The sequence below is a fragment of the Mustela nigripes genome, chromosome 9, assembly GCF_022355385.1.
Source record: "Mustela nigripes isolate SB6536 chromosome 9, MUSNIG.SB6536, whole genome shotgun sequence".
NCBI lineage: Eukaryota > Metazoa > Chordata > Mammalia > Carnivora > Mustelidae > Mustela > Mustela nigripes.
Window position 1 is genome coordinate 76,629,242 of NC_081565.1, and position 6,720 is coordinate 76,635,961.

The window sequence follows — 6,720 nt, forward strand, 5'->3', positions numbered from 1 at the left end:
CTTCTTTGTTATTTTCATATTTATACTAAGTTATTTATTTTTGTTCCTTTATTATATGGAATCAATATTGTTTTTACTTTCCAACAATGCACTGGCTTCCATTTGAACAAAATGATGTTAGTAGCTAAGCTGGCAAACAAAATTCTTTCCATTTAAAATATCTCTAAGTACATTTCACCCAAGAAAACATTTTGAAACCATGTGAAGCTGAAATCTTGCCTGCAAACAATTCTGACAATCACTTTTCTAGTTTAAGGGCTAGATATGTTTTTAACACTCAATGTCCTAATGCCTTTAAAACAAAATTTTTCAGGCTCAAAAGCAGAAGCACATTTTAAAAATGCCTGTTAGTAAACATTTCAGCCAAAATACACATTTGGGCTGCTAAATTCCCTTGGTGAACCAACTGTTTTGCTTCACAAATGGTTTTTAGGTTTGTCTTGATTCAACTCTATTCCTTCTTAAACATTACTGTGAGGATTTCATGAATTAAAAGCCCTTCTTTCTTAGAATATCTGCACAATTTAGATTCAGTTGGGAAGATATTTACAGAACACCTTCTTGCTGACTACCATGACAGGTGCTAATTCACTGATAAGTACACTACATGATCCTTGCCTGTAAGGAACATGTTCTCTAATGGGAGAGGAAAACAAAATCATGCAATTAATTCAGTATAACATGACAAGTGAGACTCATGAACTAGTTAATAAATCAATTGATGAATTCTTATTTCTAGAAAGCCTTTAATGGATCAGGAATTATCCTAAATATACTATATGTCTGGCCTATCACAATTCTGAAGGGACATGCAAAAGGGCTCAAAAAGAAGGTGTGTGATCTCTGTAGACAGAGGAGATGAAACTTTCCGAAAGACGACACGTGAACCAGGACTTGAAGAAAACAAAACAAACATTGTACATGCAAAGAAAACCATTATCAGCAAACGTGTGATGTCAAGAAAAGAAGTGTGTTGCAGATATACTGCAACACATTTTAGCAGTGGGCATGGCAGAGCTGGAAGGCCAGCTGGGAGAAGCAGCAGAGACCAGGTCATGAAGGAACCTGCAGCTTATTCTAGGACACTAAAAAGTCAAGAGCTCACATTACATCTTATCGTATATATACACCAATATTTCTGCTGAAGCTCAGCATCATACAAACTCACTAATAATAAATTTAGGCTTTTTCCTGTGGTATTAACTCTTACTAAAGAAAATCCGATAAATTTTCAATGAACTGGAAAAAGGATGTTTAGCAAATTGTACCTAGTAATATATTGGTGTTTAGGTATAATATGACTCGCTGTGACAAAAAGTTCAGACTGAAGTGTATTAAGATCACACTCAACAACAGCCTGGTTTCCCTTATAACATGATATTGTGGCAGGACCTTACATTCCATTTTAATAATGTGAGAGTTTTCCAGATGCGTTTGGTTTAGTTTGACAGGCAAGGAATTTGTCTAACAGTGAGTGGTATGTTTGATAAGTTTATGATTCTAAAATGGTTAAAGTGATACTTTCAAAAATTTCTACAGAGCTATCAAAATTTAAAAACATTATAAGGTGAGTTTTGGTGTTATCAATGTGATAGGAACACACCATATTTTAGTCAGATTTTCACTGTTAAAAAATTTGGGAAAATCATGTAAGCCTCCTGGGTCTTAGTTTCTCTAAAACTGAGGGGATTAGATAAAAATCTTTTAGTCTGTTCCAGTTATAAAATTGTGCAAGTCAAAGTCACCTATTTTGTGGCAAACTTGATCCACTTCTGAATGGCAGAAATTCAGTAGCTGAATTTACTGGCAGAGTTGTCCATTATCAGATTATATTAGTTTATTAGTTTGGTATTTACTAAGTACCTACAATATTGAAGTGCTATTATAGTTAATGAGAAGATGGTGGCTGTGGTCATGTGTGCTAGAAAACAAATCTTTCTGCCTTTCTGACCTCATGCGTGCTGAGATGCACTGTGCTTTTTGGTCCATTTGTAGTTGGGTAGGGCCACATCAGTACTTCTAGCTAAAGAGGTATCAGTGAAACTGACTTATGTCACTTCTGAACCCTAGCAACTGACGGTTAGAGATCCTCAAATGCTCTTTTTCCTCTACATGAAGATTGCCAATGGTCCAGAAATCAACTGTTCTACCAGTCTGAGTTCTAGAGTGAACCCTCAGTTGAGTTACTATGGGCATACAGAATGAGTGAGAAGTAAACTTTGTTTTAAGCCAGCGAGATTTTGGGCTTGTGTATTATTGAAGGCAAACCTAGCCTATCCTGACTGACAGAATGGGGAACAAGACTGACAAGGCCCCTGTTCTCATGGTACTTACAATCTAGTGGGCGGTGATAGATAAATAATTTGAAACAAATAAACAAAGTGATTTCAGATAGAGAACAACTAGGTTGATGGGAAGGAGAATCTGATTTAGGATGGGTGATTACTGAAGGCCTCATGAGCTATTTGAAATGAAGCAAATTGACAACAAGGAACAGCCATTTGAAGATCTTTGGAAAGAACATTCCAGAACTACAAACAGCAAGTATGAAGGTCCTCAGATGGAACAAAGTTAGTATGTTCGAGAAATAGGAAAAGATCAATCTGACTGAAGCCCAGAGATTCTTTGTGAATTACAGCGGATAAGGTTACAAAGATGGACAATGGACTCTCAACCCTGGTGGCACATTAGATTCACTTGGAATACTTCAACAAAATACCAATACCAGGCCGTAGCTCCAGAGATTCTGGAGTGGTAACAGGCATAAGTATTTAAATTAAAAGAAAACAAACAAACAAAAAAAATTCCCTAGCTGATTCTAATGTGACCTAGGTAGAGACTCTCGGATGTAGAGTCTTGTAAGTTATGGGTAAGAAGGCTAGAATTTTATGCAAAGTTTTAGAAAATGTTTAGCAGAGAGAGGCGATATGATCTAACTTTTGTTTTATAAAATCAGTCTGACTGAAATGTGGAAGATATATGATAGGATGAACCAGAAAGACTGTTGAGGAGGCTGTACCAGAAATTCTGATGAAAGAGGGTGGTAGCTTGGACCAGGTGTTAGCAGGGGACCAGACTCATGCTTAGAGTTTCTTGGTTTCCACCTGAGTCCTTTATAGTTCAGCTCCATGGCGGAGAGATCTTGGAAACATATAGATTAGGCCCTTTGATTTATCTTATTTTGAGAAATCATCTAATGGCTTCTCTTTGTACTAGAATAGATTATAAACATCTCACAAAGACCCTGAAGTCTCCTGCCTATCACACTGCCCTTGTCCCAGAGCTCTCCACCTTGACCTTTGTACTCCAGCTGCTGTTATTTCTGCGTGTGTTCTCTAAACATGCTGAGTTTATCTCCAGTTAGAGTACATGTGTTCTTTCTCCCTGGAATGTTCTTTCTCCAGATTTTTGCCTGGCTAGTGGCTTTTCATCCTTCAGGTCTCAGTTCAAAGGTAGCCTCTCAGAGTCATTTCCCAAACTGTTTTCCTTTTCCCTCACTACTCTCTATCGTACATTAGAAAGAAATGGTCTTCATAACACTCATTATTAGTTTTCTTGCTTAATTATTAGCTTATTTATTATTTCTTTCCTTCCCCTATATTGTAACTTCATCAAAGGAAACCAGTCTTCTTTGCTATAGAATTCTTATCATCTAGAATGGTATAAATGAATAATATACGTTAGTTGATAACTGACTAAATAAATCATCTGCTTTACTTTTCAATAGGTGATGTCCTGCCAAATTCACCCAAGGACATTTTTTTTCTTTGCACTGTGCAGTTTGTCTTAAATTCTTTAAAAAAAAATTGATTGCCAGGCACACAGTGAAACTGACTTGAATGAAATATTTGGCTCATTGGTCTGCCACCAGAGAAAATATCAGCTGGCTATTAGCTGATGGTAAAAAGCTAAAATCTCCAAGTTAACTTATATTTTTGATATTAGAATGAGAAGGTGAATTGCAAAATATCATGACTTTTATGGTCTGGATTTTCATTCTTTATATCTGGACCCACCAGTCCTAGTAAATCTAGTTACTTTTTTTCTCTTTTTTTCATAATATCATGTTTGCATTACGTCCCTCCCTCATTGTCCTGAAATTTCCACTGGGGAAGGGCAGACTGGAAGTAGACAAGAAGAATCATCTCCTTCCCTGTCTATGCTTACTTAGAATTACATATACTAAAGTTTGGGATTTTAGCTCTGGGCTAGGTTTGCTTATGCAGTCCTCTTCGGGCTGCAATCAAATTGTACAATTTTTCCACTGACAAGATTAATCTCTCAAGAAGCAAGTTATGGTGCTCTGATGTTTATCATTTGTGCCAATAACAAATGTCTTTCAGTTATCGGCTGTGATGGTTATTTTTTAGTGTCAACTTTACTGGGCTGAAAAATGCCCAGATAGCTGGTAAAATATTATTTTGGGTATATCTGTGAGGGTATCTCCAGAAGAGATCAGCATTTGAATTAGCAGACTGAGTAAATATCAACCTCACCAAGGCTGGTGGACAATATCCAATCTCTTGACACTCTGAACAGAACAAAAAGGGCGAGGCAGGTGAATAGTCCCTCTGCTTGAGCGAAGACGTTCATCTTCTCCATCTTCAGATATTGGTGCTCCTGGTTCCTGGGCTTTTTGCCTCAGATCAGGATTTACATCATCAGCACCCTGACTCTCAGACCATTGGCGTTGGACTGATTTCTACTACTGGTTTATCTGGTTCTCAAGCTTGCAGATGATAATCCAATGATGGGTGCACAGCTGGAAATATTCCTATGAAACGTAACCTTCCTATAGATTAGTTTCCATTTTCATTGTTCTTTAGGTACACTTGATTGTACATGTTTGAGTTATAGCCATTGTGTCAACTATCCAAGATTCTCATCTTTTCTCTGTTAATACTAAAATGGGTGTTCCTTGAAGGATAATGCCATGTCTACATCATTACGTCTTCTTGGTGCTGAGGTAGCAAATAAATTCCATCTTTTGTGTCAACTACAAATAGATTGCCTAGAGAGGCAATCTGAGGCTATGTTTGACATCACTGGGAAAGATTTTTATGTCAGACTAGCAATGCCTACCATGGTCATGCATGGAAAAGATAGCTTTGAGGCTATGCATTTGCTACCTCTGTCTTTGTAGTTAAGTAGGTACCTATGATAGGCATATGATAAATGTTTGCTAGTTAGATGAATAAACTTTAGTTTTATTTGAACAATCCTATGTAGAAAGAAAGTTCTTTTCATCCTAACCTTCAGAATTTCCTTTCAGACACATTAAACCCAATCAGTCCAGAAACTCTTCCTTGGATTGGCCCGTTAACATCAATGCGTTTTTTTGACGTCACCCAAATTGAACTTCTGAAGTTCTGAAGTTAAATTATGTATTTGTCTTTAAATATGTATTTGTCTTTAAACATTGTTTGTATATCCCTATCTGGGGTAGTGATATCTATGATCTAGCCACTTTAATTTTGTCACGTTTATGGCTATGATTGATCATGGGCAAGAATGATGAAGTAGGCTAAGCATGCTCCCTGGTGTTCAAAGCTTAACTCTAAGATCTATTCTCTACTGCAAGGCCCTTCCTATATTATCAAGATCTGCTTTCGGGAAAGGGTCTGCTATTATACAAAAAAATACGTTTAAGATAGCATATTAACCTTTATAGGAGCATTTAAAAATGCCTTTTCTAATTCTAGAGCAAAAGTCTTATCTTCCATTTCAAGCCATGCTGATCAAGTAGTAAAATAATTTTTGAGCATTTGACATTTCTTTCCAGAAGCTTGTGTTCACTCCTCCTTCATATATATCCTTTACAATTTTCCATCTTACACTATATAATCTTTCATGATTATTATAATATTTATACTATCCAAACAGGACCTAAGAAAGCATTTATAAAACAGCAAAAAAAAAAAACATCAAGAACATCAAGAAAACAACAAAAATCTTGATATAAATGCCATGCCTAATGGCAATTTAAAAAATGCTATTCTGTCTGCAGACTAATTACACCTACATCCTTAGTCAAAATATGAAGACGGTTGTATTATTTTTGTAATCTAATGCTTGTCCAAAATTCAAATAATAAAATCTACTTCATAATTGTATTAGGAGGATACAGAGATATACACAGGTTAGCACAAGGGCACTGTAATGGATACCCAACAGATGATAGGTATTATCAGTGTTAACTCTAGCCTGTATCTCAAACATGTTTTCCCTTCACTACTGTGCCAGTGAAAATGTCACTTACTACTATATTAAACTAAATATTTGTAGCAGTAAGGGGAGAATGAACATGACTTTGAAATTCTTCAACAAATCCCCACTTTGTTTTTTCCAACGAAGTGTTTTATAAGGACTGAGGACAAGTAGCAAAAATGATTGGTTTGAATTTCACATGGTTTTTTTGACTGCACTACTTTGTGTGTGTGTGTGTGTGTGTTTGTGTGCATGCATGTAAAAGTGCTATACTTTTCAATCAGAAAAAATGCTTTTAAAAATATGGTTAAGCGGGGGGGGGAGGAGTCAAGATGGCGGAGAAGTAGCAAGCTGAGACTGCTTCAGCTAGCCGGAGATCAGCTAGATAGCTTATCTAAAGATTGCAAACACCTGAAAATCCATCGGCAGATCGAAGAGAAGAAGAACAGCAATTCTGGAAACAGAAAAACAACCACTTTCTGAAAGGTAGGACCGGCGGAGAAGTGAATCCAA